This window comes from Chiloscyllium plagiosum, unplaced genomic scaffold (genome assembly GCF_037043375.1).
Source record: "Chiloscyllium plagiosum isolate Xiang-an unplaced genomic scaffold, Cpla_swu_hap1 HiC_scaffold_4, whole genome shotgun sequence".
In the NCBI taxonomy this organism is placed as follows: domain Eukaryota; kingdom Metazoa; phylum Chordata; class Chondrichthyes; order Orectolobiformes; family Hemiscylliidae; genus Chiloscyllium; species Chiloscyllium plagiosum.
Window position 1 is genome coordinate 19,275,051 of NW_028270142.1, and position 22,249 is coordinate 19,297,299.

Consider the following 22,249-nt stretch of genomic DNA (forward strand, 5'->3'; position numbering starts at 1 on the left):
GTGCTGCCAGATACTGACTAAAGTCCATCAGGGTCATCCAGGGATACCCAAAATGAAGATGTTGGCAAGAAGTTATGTCCGGGGCTAGGATTGGATATAAGCATAATTGCATTAGTGGGGCAGTGCCCAGAGTGCCAACAAGAACAAACACTACCTCCAGCAGCTCCCCACATTTCTGGGAAAGGCCAGGTGAACCTTGGACTTGGTCACATGCTGGCTGTGCAGGTCCTTTCATGGGCTCAATGTTACTAGCCATTGTGGACACCCACTCAAACTGGCTGGACTTGCATTGAGTTCATTCATCAAACATGAGGACGATGATAGATAAAAACTGCATGCATTTTTTTTGCAATACACGAACTACCAGAAAAGTTAAACACAGAATGGGCCACCATTTACCAGCAGGGAATTGGACTATTTCCTAAAGTCAAGTGGTATTTGACATATAACGACAGATCCATACCATCCATCATAGAACAGGACAGTACAGAAATTTATTATGTGTATTTTTACAAAAAAATAGTGAAAGGTTTTACAAGTCACCATACCACAGCGCCTGAATTAATGACAGAAGTCATAAAAAAATGAAAAAGAAATAAAAATTCATCAGAGTTTTATTAATGGCTCTTGGGCTCAAGGTACACTGGGAACGTGGGCTGTGGCCACATCACCACACCGAGATGAAATGTCTATGCCGGGACTAGACCTTCACGTTAGGTGGCTGGAACACCTGGAAACTGTCAAAGACTTCCAAGCTCGGTCAAGACCACGCCTCTTGGACATGTCCGCCACACCAGGAGATCATCTAGACGGTGTCAAGCCAATTCCACCATACCAGGCTTCTAGAAGCCACAGCACTGTTGGGCCTGGATTGAGAGAAGACACCTTCTGCCAGAGTTATTAATCCTGCCATAATAAAGGCAGGATTAAAGAAACAGCCCAGAGCTTCACTAGACATTAAATGGTCTCAGCTCCTATTTGATTATAGGACCATCCTTCATGTAACTATAGGGCTAGCTCCAGCAGAGTTGCTAATGGGGAGAAGGTGCCACAACAGGTTAAATCAGATCTTACCAGACCTGGGTGAGGGTGATATGGCATCAGGAACACCAGACAGAAGACTCCACTAAGTGAGAGGGACAGTTTACTTCAGAGGATGAAGTTTGACGCAGGAATTATGAGAATGGCGCTGCATGGGTAAGGGTCATGGTTGATGCAAGGTGTGGTTCAGGTAGGTGCAAAGGTCCTGAACCAGCATTGTGGAGCAGATAAAAGCTGCAAACTTTAGGAGCAAAACATGCCCAGCTCGTCCACAGCCTTTCCAGAACCCAGGAGTCTCCTTTTCTGTCGAGTGTTGAAGATACTTTGCAATCTGAGATGGTCTTGGCAGATGTTGCTGCTTTCACACCTTTGCCACCCGAAGAGGATTGAGTTTCGTCTGAGATGCTCTAGGCACAAGAGGTGAGCTACTGTGCATGACACACCAGCTGTATCAGAGGCAGAGTTGGAGAAACCTGACTCAGTACTAAAATGCCCCAGGAGGGCCTACAAAAAAAAAAGAACCAGCTTATGACCTGGAACTCAGAGGGGGATGAATGCAGTGATTTAAACAAGGTCAGCCAGGTGGACCTCATACGGAGTTCCCTGATTGGGGCTGTTAGTCTGGTCTGTCAGGGAGACCTGGCCGACAGCTCTAATCAGGAGTGTCAGAGATTTTGTTCACAAAGGAGCAGGATTAATGTCAAGGACTCTCCACCTGTAAATAATGGGTGATGGGATACCAGCCTCCGGTATTACACCCATGACCAAATTTTTCTTTTTTCAAAAATCTATCTGGAAGTTTTAGTTGGAGAGTTACTCTGTTTGAAGAAGTTGTAAAAGATACCTAGACCCTTTGGCAGCCATCTTCATCAAAGTCTGTTTTTGAAAGGAAATTTTTTTTAAAAAATTGTGATACCATCATGCTGACACCTGAGAAGGAAAATTAATCGTGTCTTAGGTCAAGTGTTAGGTAAGGGGTAAATGTGGGGGTATGGGAGGGTTGCGCTTCGGCGGGTCGGTGTGGACTTGTTGGGCCGAAGGGCCTGTTTCCACTCTGTAATGTAATCTAATCTAAAGTATGTAAAGCACAAAAAAACACGCCGCAGCCCTGTTTGAAAGAAACATGCTAATTAATATATTAACTCAAGAAGAAGCATGAAAAATATAGGTACAGATAGTGGTGAAACAAAACAAAATAATAAACTTCACAGGGCAGAACAGAATCCCTTTAGGTGGATATCCTTTGCAGATCAGAAGACAAAAGACAACGCTCAATGAATTTATGTTTCACTGCAGCCTCAACCATGTGATAAAGTTTCATAATGAGTCACGGTGAGGGTGTAGATTTGGAATTGACCAGAACAGCAGCAAAGAACCACAGGTAGAAAAAGGGCTGGTTTAGAAGTGCCAGTGCCTTAAATAGAAAATCACTTGGCTTTTCCCAAAGGTCACATGGCAATAGCAGCCATCTTAGGTTGCTCACCAGTAATGATACATAAAAATAAGTTGCTTCGACAGATAAGGGTGGGGGGGGTGAAAAGAGAGAGACAGAGAGAGAGAGAGAGAGAGAGAGAGAGAGAGAGAGAGACAGACAGACAGACAGAGACAGACAGAGACAGAGTACGAGAGCAATGGTTTCAGCAATGAATGTCAAATAAGCTAACCTTTGATCTTGTTTAAAAGTAAAGCTTTGCTGTTACATATTTCGAAACTGTAACATTTAATAAACTAAAAAAGGAGAGCTAAATGACAAATTTACAGTTCATCATTTACATGTCATAGAAGAGGTATTCTATCAAAACTACATTAACTGAACTAGGCTCTTTATTTCTAAATGAATTAAATTTTATTTTTGTCTTTCAATCCAGTCAGCATTCACACCACTTACATTGTGTAAATAAAACCTCATTAAAATGTTTCTTTTTGTCAGTGATTTATTTGCAGCTTCAGTTGATGCGTGCTTTTGATGTCCACACATTCTTAACTGTACTCTTAAATATATAGCTTCGTTTTCAGATTGATTAATTTTTAAATAGATTAGAAAAAGAATAAAAGATAAACAAACAAGTTACAGAACCGTGACAGCATTTTCATATGGACAGCAATTAGATTCTTGTTTATTTTGAATTCTGAACTGAATTCTGAGTGTGAACAAACATAACTATGTTACTTCAACAAATCTAAGATGCAAAATAATTGAATTCATTTTTAATTTTAATATTTTGATAAATTCGACTTTAGAAATAACAGCAGGATTCAAAAACAGAGTCATAGGATCATACAGCATGGAAACAGACTCTTCGGTCCAACCAGTCCATGCCGATCATAATCCTAAACTGAACTAGTCCCACCTGCCTGCTCCAGGCCCAAATCCCTCCAAACCTTTCCCATTCTTGTACTTACCAAAATGTCTTTTAAACATTTAATTGTACGCACATCCATCAGTTCCTCGGGAATTTCATTCCACACGCGAACCACCCTCTGTACAACAAATTTGCCCCTCATGTCTTGTTTAAAACCTCTCTCTTCTATAGGGAGGTATTTTCTGTCAGTCATTCTACTTGCAGTTTTTACTCAGAACATGTTACTGATATTTTGATATGTGTGCACAACGCCAAAAAGACTGAAGTGCGAGGATTGCCAAATTAATACAATATGGACCGAAAAGTAAAAAGCATTACGCTGTGTTTATAACTGGAAGGGCATTAAAACTAAAATAATTAGAGTATTCATAAATTTTTTCAAAGGAAGTAAAGAAAAATTGTGCAATTGTAGACCAGTTAATACAACTATTAATAGTCAATAAGGGATAACTTTCTGTAATTCAAAATTGGCACAAAGTTAACACTTGGGATCTTAAAACTCAATCAGCATGGATGTGATTTTTTTTGACAAAGTGACCAATTGGACAAAAGAAATACTGAAGACGTAGCATATATGAATTTTCAGAAGGCATGGAAAGCTTCCTTAAATGAAGCTTGCTTCAAAATTCAGGCTTATGCTATGACAAAATGTAATAGCACAGATATTAAGTTATAAAAATTGAAAGTATAGCAGCACAACATCTGTGGAGAGAAGCAGGGTTAATGTGCAGAATGTTACCAATGTTTTTCCAGGAAGATGGCAGGGAAACAGGTAAAATGCATCTAAATATCTCTCTCTAAGTCCCTTTGTCAGAATGCTTCCCATCAATGGAAATGGCACCAACTGGCTGACTGTTGACTGGAAGATGGAGGCCATTTTGAATAAATAACAGTTCAATTAAGCATGATTTTTCTTGGCTGCTGGGATTGCGCCATTGGTGAAGCAATGTCATGTCATGTTGGAATGTTTGCAGCTGCGTTGATGCTTGGTTTCCTGAGGCAGCCATTGGAACAATAGCCCCCATGATATATGAAGGGCATTAATGGTAGCAAATGATACCTCTGCAGCCTAAGATTGGACTGGACAGGTTTTGGCTCCATTCTCCAGGCCTTACCTGCTTGCCATGCAAAAGATTTAACACTTACCCGAAATGGCCACCCTTTACAGTGGCGCTGCTGAGTTGCTAAAGCTGTTAGGCTGCCCCAGTCAGAAGACTATCTACCTTCCTTAACTAGCTGCCTCCTAGAGTGCTGGCTCTTATTTGCTCCCTCCTGACAACAGCATGGGAAAGTCTGTCTTCCTTCCCAAAAGGTGATGACCACCTGACAACAGGACTTCGACTACCCCAGCAAAATCTCACCTGGCATTACAGTTGATGACCTTTTATTTGATGAAAGGCCATCTGGTTGAAACTCCAACTATTTCTCTTGCCACAGATGCTGCCAGATATATGTAAATATTTCCAGCCCTTCCTTTCATTATTGCAGGTTTTCAGCACCTGCAGTTCTTCCCTTTTGACTGCTCGTCAGACCTGTCCTTGAGTATTGGCTAATGTTGTAAAAGGCAACTCGCAATTCTTGGTCAAAAGTCCAAAACCCTTTGTATTTACCATTCATGTACCACAGAAGTCAAATTCAGCCTGATGCAAACCTGCTCGTGGATGGAATTACAGAATAGCACATCATTGAAGACAGCTGTTCAACTCCTCATAACTGCATATCATCAATACACATGGTCAAGATCATTGCTTCACTGGTGCACACTCCATCCCTTTTATATCATTCTTGGCAGCACTATTAGCAGAAACAAATCTCTGAACTGGTAACTCTGACAACGAGATAATGGGAGACAGTGAATATCAACTCCTTGAAACTGCTACTCATGTAAAAATTGATTTCCTACCTTTTGGCTATATCGTTATTCCCAGAAACTCAACTGTTCATGAGTGCACATGATATGCAAATTGTCTAGAGTGTTGCTTGAACTGAATAAGGATTGGAAGTGATGCACACAAGCCAGTAGTGTATGGTCTGCTTTCATTTTGGCAACTGAAACACAATATTGGAATACATTGGCACGATTAAGATACAGGGTCTACAAGTTCAACTTTGACTTAATGGTAGCACTCCCACCGCTGAGTCAGAACGGTGTGGATTAAAAGGATTTGGAATACTCGACATAACAATATTACAACATGACTGCACTTCAGAAATGTTTAATTAACTGTAAAACACCTTAGGCTGCCATCAGCATATACCAGCCTGCTTTTATTTCCTTTAATGTTTCACTGCAATACTGACCTAGTACCATCTTTACAAGGAGGCATCAAACTGGCTCAATCTGGTCTCAGACAGACATAAACAATCTCTTAACAGATGTCAAGAGCTAGAAAATGTTCTGGTCCCCTGACTAGCATTTATTTCTTAAACATTACCAAAAAGCTTTCATGGGTGATTTATCTCATTGTTCCTATGGAATTTTGCTATACAAAAATCATGCATCTGTATTCCCTTAGAACTGTAATTAAAAATACTTAAATAAAAACAAAACACACTTTACAAACTCAGCATGTCTGGTAGGCATCTGAGGAGGAGAAACCTGCGTCAAAACTGCCAAGTTTATCCAGCATTTTCTGTTTGTATTTCAGATTTCAGTCTGGACAGTATTTGCTTTCAACAAAGAATATTTCAATTCATTGCAAACCACTTATGTAAGGCACTATATACTAGTAACTTGCTATACTTATACTCTGACTAGGACCACAGGAGCATAGAAACAGTAGGAAGATTTAAACAAATATTGCTAAAATGGCAATACTTTTCACATGGTAACTAGTGAAAGGCTATTTGTTCTAGTTAGAGAGTCAGTGATAAGTATTACAAATGTGATACTTTAAGATGATTATGTCTCTTTGATAGAGGGACAAGAGTGGGTTTGTAAGATCATACCAAATCTGCAGATGCATGTGATCTGTAACCAAAATCAGTAGAAAATGAAGTTAGTGTTTTCATACCATGAAACAAAAGAGGCAACTGGTTTTCTGGACACAGATATTGAGACTGAGACAAGGAAATGGAAATTCAACTGTGAAAAGTAGAGGAAAATCTTTCTATCGTAGCCACCAAGCAGGATATTGGTGAGAATTGGTTCACTGTTTGAAGAGAAGGGACTTAGAGATTTAAAGCTCAAGGAATTGCCAGAATGGGCCTGGGTGCTGAAAATTGGTTTGCAGATATTCAGAAAACGGAGCTTAATACTTTCAAAGACACTGGACAACTCACCCTACTGAGGAACAGAGCCTTCTGAAAAACAGAGGAGAACGGAGCTTAATCTTCAAGAGATATTCGCAGGTAAAGGAATAGATGGAAACTAGGAAGCCTTCAAAACAAAACAAAGAGGTAAGAGGTAACGCGAATCCGGAGACGGTATGTTTCTGCTCGGGCAAGGCTGGTAGGTGGACAGAATGCTGGAGAAATTGAGGTCCTGGTCAAGAAAAAGCAAGTATAGACAGCAGTGATCAAGTGAATCCCTAAAGGAGTGTAAGGGCAAGAGGAGTATACTTAAGAAGGAAATCAGGAGGGCAAAAATGGGACGTGAGATAGCCTTGGCAAATAGGGTTAAGGAGAATCAAAAGGGATTCGACAAATACAGTAAAGACAAAAGGGATCTAGGGAGAGAATAGGGCCCCTTAAAGATCAGCAAGGCTGCCTAAGTTTGGAACCACAGGAGATGGGGAGATACAAAACAAGTATTTTGCATCAGTATTTACTATGGAGAAGAATATGGAAGCTAGACAACTTGGTGAAATAAATGGTGACATCTTGAAAAGTGTTCATATTACAGAGGTGGTGGTGCTAGATGGTTACAATGCATAAAAGGTGGATTAAACCCCCAGGACCTAATTCAGGTGTACCCTAGAACTTTGTGGGAAGCTAGGGAAGTGGTTGCTGAGATATTTGTATCATTGATAGCCACAGGTGAGGTGCTGGAAGACTGGAGGTAGGCTAATGCGGTGGATTTCTTTAAGAAAAAGAAATCAGGGAACTATAGATCGATGAACCTGACATCGGTGGTGGGCAATTTGCTGGAGGGAATCCAGAGGGACAGGTTTTACACGTATTTGGAAAGGCAAGGACTGATTACAGATAGTCAACATGGCTTTGTGTATGGAAATCATGGTCTCATTAATTTAATTAAGTTTTTGAAGAAGTGATGAAGAGGATTGATGAAGGCAAAGCGATGGACTTCAGTAAGGCATTTGACAAGGTTCCTCACAGTGGACTGGTTAATGACATTAAAATCACATGGAATACAGGAAGAACTAGCCATTGCACATAGAATTAGCTCGACGGTAGGTTGCACAGGAAGGTGGTGGAGGGTTGCATTTTAGAATGGAGGACTGAAAGCAGCAATGTGCCACAAGGATCAGTGGTGGGTCCACTGCTTTTCAATATTTATATTCATATCCAAATCATTTATATAGGAGGAGCTTAGAAAGTTTATAGATGACACTAAATTTGGAGGTGTTGTGGACAGCAAAGAAGGTTACCTCAGAGTACAATGGGATCTTGATCAGATGGGCCAATGGGCCAAGAAAGGGCAGATGGAGTTTAATTTAGATAAATGTGAGATGCTACATTTTGGTAGGGCAAATCAGGAAAGGACTTATACACTTAAGTACAAGGTCCTGCTGAGCGTTGCTGCACAGAGATCTTAGAGTGCAGGTTCACAGTTCCTCGAAAGTAGACAGGATACTGAAGAAGACATTTGATATGCTTTCCTTTATTGGTCAGTGCATTCTGTATCAGAGTTGGGAGGTCATGTTGCTGCTGCACAGGACATTAGTCAGGCCACTTTTGAAATACTACATTCAATTCTGGTCTTCCTACTATAGGAAAGATGTTGTTAAACTTGAAAGGGTTCAGAAAAGATTTACAAGAATATTACCAGGGTTAGAGGGAGAGGCTGAATAGGCTGCAGCTATTTTCCCTGTAGTGTCAGAGGCCATGGTTTATAAAATCATTAGGGGCAAATAGGGTGAATAGTCAAGTTCTTTCCTCTGGGATGGGTAAGTATAGAATTAGAGGGCATAGGTAGAAGTTGAAAAGGGAAAGATTTAAAAGGGACCTCAGGGGCAACATTTTCATGCAGAGGACGGTGCGTATATGGAATGAGCTGCCAGAGGAAATGGTAGGCTGTTGCAATTACAGCATTTAAAAGGCATCTGGGTTATGAATAGGAAGTGATTAGAGGGATATCGGCCAAAAGCTGACAAATGGAATTAGATTAATTTGGGAGATCTGGTCAGCTTGGATGGGTTTGAAGGGTCTGCTTCCATGCTGTATATTTCTATGTTTCATATCTGCTGGGAGCATGGTAACAAGTAAAATGCATAGTATTTCAGCGACATAATTAATGGGAAATTATCTTTGCTTTAGTTTGGAGTGTTACCCACTCATTATTATTAGTCTATGTTTGTTTTCACAAATCATTTGTTCACTCGTTACAATAAACACTTAAAATCTTGACCTGCAATTCTCTCTCAATTAAGAACTCTAATCCTCAGTTCAGGATTTAACAGCTCTGGCATTATGTCCCTGACTGGTCAGCAATTCAGTGAGGTCACCAAGGAGAGTGCACAGCAAGAGACTGTTTTTGATGAAAATGAGAGTCTGAGAGGCTTTTAACCATTAAGGCGCTGCTACTCAAAACACTTCTCTCAGAGACTGCTATCACTGTGTGACAACAGATTGCTTTCCAAAAGGTTGGCACTTCACTTATCCTGCATTTCACACGTTGTGAAAGGCTGCCAGCCTTTATCCACTGCATACAAACAATTCATGGAGATGTAGCTTCCATACCTGCTGAGAGGCATGAGTTTTCATTGCAAGAGTTTATGAGTGAACAAATAAACAGTTGTGCATTCGGCTCTCAGTTCACAATGTGAGAGATTGACCTACTCCCGTTGACTGGGGGAAAATACCCACAGCTTAGAATAAAACTTCTGGGGTTTAAGATTGGTAATTTTACAGAATTTTTGGTTGAAGCTAAAGGGTTGCTTCTGACAAAAGGAGATTAAGAACTAAAGCAGAACTGAAGATGGTAAAGAAATAGAACTGATTTGGAGATGCCAGTGTTGAACTGGGTCATACAAAATTTTGAAAAAAAAATCACACAACACCAGATTATAGTCCAACAGGTTTAATTAGAAGCACTAGCTATCGGAGCGCTGCTCCTTCATCAGGTGGTTGATGAACACCACCTGATGAAGGAGCAGCGCTCCAAACGCTAATGCTTCCAATTAAATCTGTTGGACTATAATCGGGGGTCGTGTGATTTTTAATTTTAAAGCAATAGAACAGTTAAGTTTGTAAATTCCAGACCCGATGTCTGGTTACAACCCTGAGGAAATCTGAGCTAACCAGAATGAAGATTCAAGGAAGAGTTAAGCAGATTCTTAAGATGGGAAACTAAAGCCACAGTTAATTAAAGCTTATAGATGTGAAAGTGAAGGGAATTTTCTCAAGCGTGAGTGGTGTGAAGGAGTGCTTTTGGGATTGATGGGATTATAATTTACCATGTGTTTCCATTTTATCTCCATTTCTTTTGCATAATAAACTTCTGTTTCATCATTAAAATCAAATCTTCAGAATTGCATGCATACTGTTCAGTTAGAGACTACCTTGTTAAAACCAAAAGAGAAAACAAAATATGTTCTGTCATGTCAGATCTCTGTCTGGGATCGAACTTGTCCAGAAATAACATCAGCTGAAGTCATAACACTATGGTTTGAAAGTCCACAGTTACAATTCTTCTTGATCTTACTCTGCAGCTGTGGAATGCTGCACAAGATTCTCATTAATGACACTAATCTGTTCTTTTAAAGTGTCCTCTTTCTAGTTACTTCACACAAATGCTCAAAATCTTGTTTTAGAAAAATGCTCAAAACTGTACTGTAAATGTCAAGTTGCTGTAAGGAGGGTACTTTCTGTCTGTACGTGGATTAAACTCATTCTTTTAATATCACAAACCAGCTGTCCAGCAGATTGACTAGCAGGTCAGTGAGGTCCACTAGCAGGACGGCTGGTTTGCGATGCAGAATGCTGCCAAAAACCATGAGTTCAATTCCCTCGCCAACTGAAGGTGACATGAAGAACTCTCCTTTTCAGCCACTTAGCTCCTCTAAGGCATGGTCACCCTCAAGTTAAACCACACTGGTCGCCTCTATACAAGGGGGAGAGAGAGGAAAAGAGAGCGAGAGAGGAAAAGAGAGCGAGAGAGGAAAAGAGAGCGAGAGAGGAAAAGAGAGCGAGAGAGGAAAAGAGAGCGAGAGAGGAAAAGAGAGCGAGAGAGGAAAAGAGAGCGAGAGAGGAAAAGAGAGCGAGAGAGGAAAAGAGAGCGAGAGAGGAAAAGAGAGCGAGAGAGGAAAAGAGAGCGAGAGAGGAAAAGAGAGCGAGAGAGGAAAAGAGAGCGAGAGAGGAAAAGAGAGCGAGAGAGGAAAAGAGAGCGAGAGAGGAAAAGAGAGCGAGAGAGGAAAAGAGAGCGAGAGAGGAAAAGAGAGCGAGAGAGGAAAAGAGAGCGAGAGAGGAAAAGAGAGCGAGAGAGGAAAAGAGAGCGAGAGAGGAAAAGAGAGCGAGAGAGGAAAAGAGAGCGAGAGAGGAAAAGAGAGCGAGAGAGGAAAAGAGAGCGAGAGAGGAAAAGAGAGCGAGAGAGGAAAAGAGAGCGAGAGAGGAAAAGAGAGCGAGAGAGGAAAAGAGAGCGAGAGAGGAAAAGAGAGCGAGAGAGGAAAAGAGCGAGAGAGGAAAAGAGCGAGAGAGGAAAAGAGCGAGAGAGGAAAAGAGCGAGAGAGGAAAAGAGCGAGAGAGGAAAAGAGCGAGAGAGGAAAAGAGCGAGAGAGAGGGGAGCGAGAGAGAGGGGAGCGAGAGAGAGGGGAGCGAGAGAGAGGGGAGCGAGAGAGAGGGGAGCGAAAGAGAGAGGGGAGCGAAAGAGAGAGAAAAGAGCGAGAGAGAAAAGAGCGAAAGAGAGAGAAAAGAGCGAGAGAGAAAAGAGCGAAAGAGAGAGAAAAGAGCAAGAGAGAAAGAGAGAGAAAAGAGCGAGAGAGAAAAGAGCGAGAGAAAAGAGCGAGGGAGAAAAGAGCGAGGGAGAAAAGAGCGAGGGAGAAAAGAGCGAGGGAGAAAAGAGCGAGGGAGAAAAGAGCGAGGGAGAAAAGAGCGAGGGAGAAAAGAGCGAGGGAGAAAAGAGCGAGGGAGAAAAGAGCGAGGGAGAAAAGAGCGAGGGAGAAAAGAGCGAGGGAGAAAAGAGCGAGGGAGAAAAGAGCGAGGGAGAAAAGAGCGAGGGAGAAAAGAGCGAGGGAGAAAAGAGCGAGGGAGAAAAGAGCGAGGGAGAAAAGAGCGAGGGAGAAAAGAGCGAGGGAGAAAAGAGCGAGGGAGAAAAGAGCGAGGGAGAAAAGAGCGAGGGAGAAAAGAGCGAGGGAGAAAAGAGCGAGGGAGAAAAGAGCGAGGGAGAAAAGAGCGAGGGAGAAAAGAGCGAGGGAGAAAAGAGAGAAAGAGAGAGAAAAGAGCGAGGGAGAAAAGAGAGAAAGAGAGAGAAAAGAGCGAGGGAGAAAAGAGAGAGCGAGGGAGAAAAGAGAGAGCGAGGGAGAAAAGAGCGAGGGAGAAAAGAGAGAGCGAGGGAGAAAAGAGCGAGGGAGAAAAGAGCGAGGGAGAAAAGAGCGAGGGAGAAAAGAGCGAGGGAGAAAAGAGCGAGGGAGAAAAGAGCGAGGGAGAAAAGAGCGAGGGAGAAAAGAGCGAGGGAGAAAAGAGCGAGGGAGAAAAGAGCGAGGGAGAAAAGAGCGAGGGAGAAAAGAGCGAGGGAGAAAAGAGCGAGGGAGAAAAGAGCGAGGGAGAAAAGAGCGAGGGAGAAAAGAGCGAGGGAGAAAAGAGCGAGGGAGAAAAGAGCGAGGGAGAAAAGAGCGAGGGAGAAAAGAGCGAGGGAGAAAAGAGCGAGGGAGAAAAGAGCGAGGGAGAAAAGAGCGAGCGAGGGAGAAAAGAGCGAGCGAGGGAGAAAAGAGCGAGCGAGGGAGAAAAGAGCGAGCGAGGGAGAAAAGAGCGAGCGAGGGAGAAAAGAGCGAGCGAGGGAGAAAAGAGCGAGCGAGAAAAGAGCGAGAGAGAAAAGAGCGAGAGAGAAAAGAGCGAGAGAGAAAAGAGCGAGAGAGAAAAGAGCGAGAGAGAAAAGAGCGAGAGAGAAAAGAGCGAGAGAGAAAAGAGCGAGAGAGAAAAGAGCGAAAGAGAGAGAAAAGAGCGAGAGAGAAAAGAGCGAGAGAGAAAAGAGCGAGAGAGAAAAGAGCGAGAGAGAGAGAGAAAAGAGCGAGAGAGAAAAGAGCGAGAGAGAAAAGAGCGAGAGAGAAAAGAGCGAGAGAGAGAGAAAAGAGCGAGAGAGAAAAGAGAGAAAGAGAGAGAAAAGAGCGAGGGAGAAAAGAGAGAAAGAGAGTGAAAAGAGCGAAAGAGAGAGAAAGAGCGAGAGAGAGAAAAGAACGAGAGAGAGAAAAGAGCGAAAGAGAGAGAAAAGAGCGAAAGAGAGAGAAAAGAGCGAAAGAGAGAGAAAAGAGCGAAAGAGAGAGAAAAGAGCGAAAGAGAGAGAAAAGAGCGAAAGAGAGAGAAAAGAGCGAGAGAGAGAGAAAAGAGCGAGAGAGAGAGAAAAGAGCGAGAGAGAAAAGAGCGAGGGAGAAAAGAGCGAGGGAGAAAAGAGCGAGGGAGAAAAGAGCGAGGGAGAAAAGAGCGAGGGAGAAAAGAGCGAGGGAGAAAAGAGCGAGGGAGAAAAGAGCGAGGGAGAAAAGAGCGAGGGAGAAAAGAGCGAGGGAGAAAAGAGCGAGGGAGAAAAGAGCGAGGGAGAAAAGAGCGAGGGAGAAAAGAGCGAGAGAGAAAAGAGCGAGAGAGAAAAGAGCGAGAGAGAAAAGAGCGAGAGAGAAAAGAGCGAGAGAGAAAAGAGCGAGAGAGAGAGAAAAGAGCGAGAGAGAGAGAGAAAAGAGCGAGAGCGAGAGAGAAAAGAGCGAGAGAGAGAGAGAGAAAAGAGCGAGAGAGAAAAGAGAGAAAGAGAGAGAAAAGAGCGGGAGAGAAAAGAGCGAGAGAGAGAGAAAAGAGCGAGGGAGAAAAGAGCGAGGGAGAAAAGAGCGAGGGAGAAAAGAGCGAGGGAGAAAAGAGCGAGGGAGAAAAGAGCGAAAGAGAGAGAAAAGAGCGAGAGAGAAAAGAGCGAGGGAGAAAAGAGCGAGCGAGGGAGAAAAGAGCGAGCGAGGGAGAAAAGAGCGAGCGAGGGAGAAAAGAGCGAGGGAGAAAAGAGCGAGAGAGAAAAGAGCGAGAGAGAAAAGAGCGAGAGAGAAAAGAGCGAGAGAGAAAAGAGCGAGAGAGAAAAGAGCGAGAGAGAAAAGAGCGAGAGAGAAAAGAGCGAGAGAGAAAAGAGCGAGAGAGAAAAGAGCGAAAGAGAGAGAAAAGAGCGAGAGAGAAAAGAGCGAGAGAGAAAAGAGCGAGAGAGAAAAGAGCGAGAGAGAGAGAGAAAAGAGCGAGAGAGAAAAGAGCGAGAGAGAAAAGAGCGAGAGAGAAAAGAGCGAGAGAGAGAGAAAAGAGCGAGAGAGAAAAGAGAGAAAGAGAGAGAAAAGAGCGAGGGAGAAAAGAGAGAAAGAGAGAGAAAAGAGCGAGGGAGAAAAGAGCGAGGGAGAAAAGAGCGAGCGAGGGAGAAAAGAGCGAGCGAGGGAGAAAAGAGCGAGCGAGGGAGAAAAGAGCGAGCGAGGGAGAAAAGAGCGAGCGAGAAAAGAGCGAGAGAGAAAAGAGCGAGAGAGAAAAGAGCGAGAGAGAAAAGAGCGAGAGAGAAAAGAGCGAGAGAGAAAAGAGCGAGAGAGAAAAGAGCGAGAGAGAAAAGAGCGAGAGAGAAAAGAGCGAAAGAGAGAGAAAAGAGCGAGAGAGAAAAGAGCGAGAGAGAAAAGAGCGAGAGAGAAAAGAGCGAGAGAGAAAAGAGCGAGAGAGAGAGAGAAAAGAGCGAGAGAGAAAAGAGCGAGAGAGAAAAGAGCGAGAGAGAAAAGAGCGAGAGAGAAAAGAGCGAGAGAGAGAGAAAAGAGCGAGAGAGAAAAGAGAGAAAGAGAGAGAAAAGAGCGAGGGAGAAAAGAGAGAAAGAGAGAGAAAAGAGCGAGGGAGAAAAGAGCGAAAGAGAGAGAAAAGAGCGAAAGCGAGAGAAAAGAGCGAAAGAGAGAGAAAAGAGCGAAAGCGAGAGAAAAGAGCGAAAGAGAGAGAAAAGAGCGAAAGAGAGAGAAAAGAGCGAGAGAGAAAAGAGCGAGAGAGAAAAGAGCGAGAGAGAAAAGAGAGAAAGAGAGAGAAAAGAGCGAGGGAGAAAAGAGAGAAAGAGAGAGAAAAGAGCGAGGGAGAAAAGAGCGAAATAGAGTGAAAAGAGCGAGAGAGAGAAAAGAACGAGAGAGAGAAAAGAGCGAAAGAGAGAGAAAAGAGCGAAAGAGAGAGAAAAGAGCGAAAGAGAGAGAAAAGAGCGAAAGAGAGAGAAAAGAGCGAAAGAGAGAGAAAAGAGCGAAAGAGAGAGAAAAGAGCGAGAGAGAGAGAAAAGAGCGAGAGAGAAAGAAAAGAGCGAGAGAGAAAAGAGCGAGGGAGAAAAGAGCGAGGGAGAAAAGAGCGAGGGAGAAATGAGCGAGGGAGAAAAGAGCGAGGGAGAAAAGAGCGAGGGAGAAAAGAGCGAGAGAGAAAAGAGCGAGAGAGAAAAGAGCGAGAGAGAAAAGAGCGAGAGAGAAAAGAGCGAGAGAGAAAAGAGCGAGAGAGAAAAGAGCGAGAGAGAAAAGAGCGAGAGAGAAAAGAGCGAGAGCGAGAGAAAAGAGCGAGAGAGAGAGAGAAAAGAGCGAGAGAGAAAAGAGAGAAAGAGAGAGAAAAGAGCGGGAGAGAAAAGAGCGAGAGAGAGAGAAAAGAGCGAGAGAGAAAAGAGCGAGGGAGAAAAGAGCGAGGGAGAAAAGAGCGAGGGAGAAAAGAGCGAGGGAGAAATGAGCGAGGGAGAAAAGAGCGAGGGAGAAAAGAGCGAGAGAGAAAAGAGCGAGAGAGAAAAGAGCGAGAGAGAAAAGAGCGAGAGAGAAAAGAGCGAGAGAGAAAAGAGCGAGAGAGAAAAGAGCGAGAGAGAAAAGAGCGAGAGAGAAAAGAGCGAGAGCGAGAGAAAAGAGCGAGAGAGAGAGAGAAAAGAGCGAGAGAGAAAAGAGAGAAAGAGAGAGAAAAGAGCGGGAGAGAAAAGAGCGAGAGAGAGAGAAAAGAGCGAGGGAGAAAAGAGCGAGGGAGAAAAGAGCGAGGGAGAAAAGAGCGAGGGAGAAAAGAGCGAAAGAGAGAGAAAAGAGCGAGAGAGAAAAGAGCGAGAGCGAGAGAAAAGAGCGAGAGAGAGAGAGAAAAGAGCGAGAGAGAAAAGAGAGAAAGAGAGAGAAAAGAGCGGGAGAGAAAAGAGCGAGAGAGAGAGAAAAGAGCGAGAGAGAAAAGAGCGAGGGAGAAAAGAGCGAGGGAGAAAAGAGCGAGGGAGAAAAGAGCGAGGGAGAAATGAGCGAGGGAGAAAAGAGCGAGGGAGAAAAGAGCGAGAGAGAAAAGAGCGAGAGAGAAAAGAGCGAGAGAGAAAAGAGCGAGAGAGAAAAGAGCGAGAGAGAAAAGAGCGAGAGAGAAAAGAGCGAGAGAGAAAAGAGCGAGAGAGAAAAGAGCGAGAGCGAGAGAAAAGAGCGAGAGAGAGAGAGAAAAGAGCGAGAGAGAAAAGAGAGAAAGAGAGAGAAAAGAGCGGGAGAGAAAAGAGCGAGAGAGAGAGAAAAGAGCGAGGGAGAAAAGAGCGAGGGAGAAAAGAGCGAGGGAGAAAAGAGCGAGGGAGAAAAGAGCGAGGGAGAAAAGAGCGAAAGAGAGAGAAAAGAGCGAGAGAGAAAAGAGCGAGAGAGAAAAGAGAGAAAGAGAGAGAAAAGAGCGAGGGAGAAAAGAGAGAAAGAGAGAGAAAAGAGCGAGAGAGAAAAGAGCGAGAGAGAAAAGAGCGAGAGAGAAAAGAGCGAGAGAGAAAAGAGCGAGAGAGAAAAGAGCGAGAGAGAAAAGAGCGAGAGAGAAAAGAGCGAGAGAGAAAAGAGCGAGAGAGAAAAGAGCGAGGGAGAAAAGAGCGAGAGAGAGAGAAAAGAGCGAGGGAGAAAAGAGAGAAAGAGAGAGAAAAGAGCGAGGGAGAAAAGAGAGAAAGAGAGAGAAAAGAGCGAGGGAGAAAAGAGCGAAAGAGAGAGAAAAGAGCGAGAGAGAAAAGAGCGAGAGAGAAAAGAGCGAGAGAGAAAAGAGCGAGAGAGAAAAGAGCGAGAGAGAAAAGAGCGAGAGAGAAAAGAGCGAGAGAGAAAAGAGCGAGAGAGAAAAGAGCGAGAGAGAAAAGAGCGAGAGAGAAAAGAGCGAGAGAGAAAAGAGCGAGAGAGAGAGAAAAGAGCGAGAGAGAGAGAAAAGAGCGAGAGAGAGAGAAAAGAGCGAGAGAGAGAGAAAAGAGCGAGAGAGAAAAGAGAGAAAGAGAGAGAAAAGAGCGAGGGAGAAAAGAGAGAAAGAGAGAGAAAAGAGCGAGGGAGAAAAGAGCGAAAGAGAGAGAAAAGAGCGAGGGAGAAAAGAGCGAAAGAGAGAGAAAAGAGCGAGGGAGAAAAGAGCGAAAGAGAGAGAAAAGAGCGAGAGAGAGAAAAGAGCGAGAGAGAGAAAAGAGCGAGAGAGAGAGAAAAGAGCGAAAGAGAGAGAAAAGAGCGAAAGAGAGAGAAAAGAGCGAAGAGAGAGAAAAGAGCGAAAGAGAGAGAAAAGAGCGAAAGAGAGAGAAAAGAGCGAGAGAGAAAAGAGCGAGAGAGAGAAAAGAGCGAGAGAGAAAAGAGCGAAAGAGAAAAGAGCGAAAGAGAGAGAAAAGAGCGAGAGAGAAAAGAGAGAAAGAGAGAGAAAAGAGCGAGGGAGAAAAGAGAGAGAGAAAAGAGCGAGAGAAGAAAAGAGCGAAAGAGAGAGAAAAGAGCGAGGGAGAAAAGAGCGAAAGAGAAAGAAAAGAGCGAGAGAGAAAAGAGAGAAAGAGAAAAGAGAGAAAGAGAGAGAAAAGAGCGAGGGAGAAAGAGAGAAAGAGAGAGAAAAGAGCGGAGAGAGAAAAGAGCGAGAGAGAGAGAAAAGAGCGAGAGAGAAAGAAAAGAGCGAGGGAGAAAGAAAAGAGCGAGGGAGAAAGAAAAGAGCGAGGGAGAAAGAAAAGAGCGAGGGAGAGAGAAAAGAGCGAGGGAGAGAGAAAAGAGCGAGAGAGAGAGAAAAGAGCGAGAGAGAGAGAAAAGAGCGAGAGAGAGAGAAAAGAGCGAGAGAGAGAGAAAAGAGCGAGGGAGAAAGAAAAGAGCGAGGGAGAAAGAAAAGAGCGAGGGAGAAAGAAAAGAGCGAGGGAGAGAGAAAAGAGCGAGAGAGAGAGAAAAGAGCGAGAGAGAGAGAAAAGAGCGAGAGAGAGAGAAAAGAGCGAGAGAGAGAGAAAAGAGCGAGAGAGAAAAGAGAGAAAGAGAAAAGAGAGAAAGAGAGAGAAAAGAGCGAGGGAGAGAAAGAGAGAAAGAGCGAGAGAAAAAAAAAAGAAAGAGCGAGAGGAGAGAGAAAAGAGCGAGAGAGAGAGAAAAGAGCGAGGAGAGAGAAAAGAGCGAGGGAGAAAGAAAAGAGCGAGGGAGAAAGAAAAGAGCGAGGGAGAAAGAAAAGAGCGAGGGAGAGAAGAAAAGAGCGAGGGAGAGAGGAAAAGAGCGAGAGAGAGAGAAAAGAGCGAGAGAGAGAGAAAAGAGCGAGAGAGAGAGAAAAGAGCGAGAGAGAGGAGAAAGAAAAGAGCGAGGGAGAAAGAAAAGAGCGAGGGAGAAAGAAAAGAGCGAGGGAGAGAGAAAAGAGCGAGAGAGAGAGAAAAGAGCGAGAGAGAGAGAAAAGAGCGAGAGAGAGAGAAAAGAGCGAGAGAGAGAGAAAAGAGCGAGAGAGAAAAGAGAGAAAGAGAAAAGAGAGAAAGAGAGAGAAAAGAGCGAGGGAGAAAAGAGAGAAAGAGAGAGAAAAGAGCGAGAGAGAAAGAAAAGAGCGAGAGAGAAAGAAAAGAGCGAGGGAGAGAGAAAAGAGCGAGAGAGAGAGAGAAAAGAGCGAGAGAGAGAGAGAAAAGAGCGAGAGAGAGAGAGAAAAGAGCGCGAGAGAGAGAGAAAAGAGCGCGAGAGAGAGAGAAAAGAGCGCGAGAGAGAGAAAAGGAGAGAGAGAAAAGGAGAGAGAGAAAAGGAGAGAGAGAAAAGGAGAGAGAGAAAAGGAGAGAGAGAAAAGGAGAGAGAGAAAAGGAGAGAGAGAAAGAGAGAGAAAGAGAGAGAGAGGGAGAGAAGAGGGGAGAGAAGAGGGGAGAGAAGAGGGGAGAGAAGAGGGGAGAGAAGAGGGGAGAGAAGAGGGGAGAGAAGAGGGGAGAGAGAGGGGAGAGAAGAGGGGAGAGAAGAGGGGAGAGAAGAGGGGAGAGAAGAGGGGAGAGAAGAGGGGAGAGAAGAGGGGAGAGAAGAGGGGAGAGAAGAGGGGAGAGAAGAGGGGAGAGAAGAGGGGAGAGAAGAGGGGAGAGAAGAGGGGAGAGAAGAGGGGAGAGAAGAGGGGAGAGAAGAGGGGAGAGAAGAGGGGAGAGAAGAGGGGAGAGAAGAGGGGAGAGAAGAGGGGAGAGAAGAGGGGAGAGAAGAGGGGAGAGAAGAGGGGAGAGAAGAGGGGAGAGAAGAGGGGAGAGAAGAGGGGAGAGAAGAGGGGAGAGAAGAGGGGAGAGAAGAGGGGAGAGAAGAGGGGAGAGAAGAGGGGAGAGAAGAGGGGAGAGAAGAGGGGAGAGAAGAGGGGAGAGAAGAGGGGAGAGAAGAGGGGAGAGAAGAGGGGAGAGAAGAGGGGAGAGAAGAGGGGAGAGAAGAGGGGAGAGAAGAGGGGAGAGAAGAGGGGAGAGAAGAGGGGAGAGAAGAGGGAGAGAAGAGGGGAGAGAAGAGCGAGAGAGAAAAGAGCGAGAGAGAAAAGAGCGAGAGAGAAAAGAGCGAGAGAGAAAAGAGCGAGAGAGAAAAGAGCGAGAGAGAAAGAGCGAGAGAGAAAAGAGCGAGAGAGAAAAGAGCGAGAGAGAAAGAGCGAGAGAGAAAAGAGCGAGAGAGAAAAGAGCGAGAGAGAAAAGAGCGAGAGAGAAAAGAGCGAGAGAGAAAAGAGCGAGAGAGAGAGAGAAAGAGCGAGAGAGAAAAGAGCGAGAGAGAAAAGAGCGAGAGAGAAAAGAGCGAGAGAGAGAGAAAAGAGCGAGAGAGAAAAGAGAGAAAGAGAGAGAAAAGAGCGAGGGAGAAAAGAGAGAAAGAAGAGAGAAAAGAGCGAGGGAGAAAAGAGCGAAAGAGAGAGAAAAGAGCGAAAGCGAGAGAAAAGAGCGAAAGAGAGAGAAAAGAGCGAAAGAGAGAGAAAAGAGCGAAAGAGAGAGAAAAGAGCGAAAGAGAGAGAAAAGAGCGAGAGAGAAAAGAGCGAGAGAGAAAAGAGCGAGAGAGAAAAGAGAGAAAGAGAGAGAAAAGAGCGAGGGAGAAAAGAGAGAAAGAGAGAGAAAAGAGCGAGGGAGAAAAGAGCGAAATAGAGTGAAAAGAGCGAGAGAGAGAAAAGAACGAGAGAGAGAAAAGAGCGAAAGAGAGAGAAAAGAGCGAAAGAGAGAGAAAAGAGCGAAAGAGAGAGAAAAGAGCGAAAGAGAGAGAAAAGAGCGAAAGAGAGAGAAAAGAGCGAGAGAGAGAGAAAAGAGCGAGAGAGAAAGAAAAGAGCGAGAGAGAAAAGAGCGAGGGAGAAAAGAGCGAGGGAGAAAAGAGCGAGGGAGAAATGAGCGAGGGAGAAAAGAGCGAGGGAGAAAAGAGCGAGGGAGAAAAGAGCGAGAGAGAAAAGAGCGAGAGAGAAAAGAGCGAGAGAGAAAGAGGAGAGAGAAAGAGCGAGAGAGAAAAGAGCGAGAGAGAAAAGAGCGAGAGAGAAAAGAGCGAGAGAGAAAAGAGCGAGAGAGAAAAGAGCGAGAGAGAAAAGAGCGAGAGCGAGAGAAAAGAGCGAGAGAGAGAGAGAAAAGAGCGAGAGAGAAAAGAGAGAAAGAGAGAGAAAAGAGCGGAGAGAAAAGAGCGAGAGAGAGAGAAAAGAGCGAGAGAGAAAAGAGCGAGGGAGAAAGAGCGAGGGAGAAAAGAGCGAGGGAGAAAAGAGCGAGGGAGAAATGAGCGAGGGAGAAAAGAGCGAGGGAGAAAAGAGCGAGAGAGAAAAGAGCGAGAGAGAAAAGAGCGAGAGAGAAAAGAGCGAGAGAGAAAAGAGCGAGAGAGAAAAGAGCGAGAGAGAAAAGAGCGAGAGAGAAAAGAGCGAGAGAGAAAAGAGCGAGAGCGAGAGAAAAGAGCGAGAGAGAGAGAGAAAAGAGCGAGAGAGAAAAGAGAGAAAGAGAGAGAAAAGAGCGGGAGAGAAAAGAGCGAGAGAGAGAGAAAAGAGCGAGGGAGAAAAGAGCGAGGGAGAAAAGAGCGAGGGAGAAAAGAGCGAGGGAGAAAAGAGCGAAAGAGAGAGAAAAGAGCGAGAGAGAAAAGAGCGAGAGCGAGAGAAAAGAGCGAGAGAGAGAGAGAAAAGAGCGAGAGAGAAAAGAGAGAAAGAGAGAGAAAAGAGCGGGAGAGAAAAGAGCGAGAGAGAGAGAAAAGAGCGAGAGAGAAAAGAGCGAGGGAGAAAAGAGCGAGGGAGAAAAGAGCGAGGGAGAAAAGAGCGAGGGAGAAATGAGCGAGGGAGAAAAGAGCGAGGGAGAAAAGAGCGAGAGAGAAAAGAGCGAGAGAGAAAAGAGCGAGAGAGAAAAGAGCGAGAGAGAAAAGAGCGAGAGAGAAAAGAGCGAGAGAGAAAAGAGCGAGAGCGAGAGAAAAGAGCGAGAGAGAGAGAGAAAAGAGCGAGAGAGAAAAGAGAGAAAGAGAGAGAAAAGAGCGGGAGAGAAAAGAGCGAGAGAGAGAGAAAAGAGCGAGGGAGAAAAGAGCGAGGGAGAAAAGAGCGAGGGAGAAAAGAGCGAGGGAGAAAAGAGCGAGGGAGAAAAGAGCGAAAGAGAGAGAAAAGAGCGAGAGAGAAAAGAGCGAGAGAGAAAAGAGAGAAAGAGAGAGAAAAGAGCGAGGGAGAAAAGAGAGAAAGAGAGAGAAAAGAGCGAGAGAGAAAAGAGCGAGAGAGAAAAGAGCGAGAGAGAAAAGAGCGAGAGAGAAAAGAGCGAGAGAGAAAAGAGCGAGAGAGAAAAGAGCGAGAGAGAAAAGAGCGAAGGAGAAAAGAGCGAGGGAGAAAAGAGCGAGAGAGAGAGAAAAGAGCGAGGGAGAAAAGAGAGAAAGAGAGAGAAAAGAGCGAGGGAGAAAAGAGAGAAAGAGAGAGAAAAGAGCGAGGGAGAAAAGAGCGAAAGAGAGAGAAAAGAGCGGAGAGAAAAGAGCGAGAGAGAAAGAGCGAGAGAGAAAAGAGCGAGAGAGAAAAGAGCGAGAGAGAAAAGAGCGAGAGAGAAAAGAGCGAGAGAGAAAAGAGCGAGAGAGAAAAGAGCGAGAGAGAAAAGAGCGAGAGAGAAAAGAGACGAGAGAGAGAGAAAAGAGCGAGAGAGAGAGAAAGAGCGGAGAGAGAGAGAAAAGAGCGAGAGAGAGAGAAAAGAGCGAGGGAGAAAAGAGAGAAAGAGAGAGAAAAGAGCGAGGGAGAAAAGAGAGAAAGAGAGAGAAAAGAGCGAGGGAGAAAAGAGCGAAAGAGAGAGAAAAGAGCGAGGGAGAAAAGAGCGAAAGAGAGAGAAAAGAGCGAGAGAGAGAAAAGAGCGAAAGAGAGAGAAAAGAGCGGAGAGAGAGAAAAGAGCGAAGAGAGAGAAAAGAGCGAGAGAGAGAGAAAAGAGCGAAGAGAGAGAAAAGAGC

The 22,249-nt window shown here is 44.6% G+C and overlaps 1 protein-coding gene across 5 annotated transcripts in view; it reads right to left on the reverse strand.

The window, feature by feature from the left end:
• Positions 1–22,249, reverse strand: part of pag1 (phosphoprotein membrane anchor with glycosphingolipid microdomains 1) — a 176,626-nt gene that overhangs the window by 97,313 nt on the left and 57,064 nt on the right. For 2 of the 5 annotated variants that reach the window (XM_087986002.1, XM_043689090.2), the window contains exon 2: positions 5,308–5,453. The exons of the other annotated variants lie outside the window; for them this stretch is intronic. The gene's annotated coding sequence lies outside the window, so the exon portion shown is untranslated. The remainder of the gene's footprint in view (positions 1–5,307; positions 5,454–22,249) is intronic. 5 annotated transcript variants of the gene reach the window in all.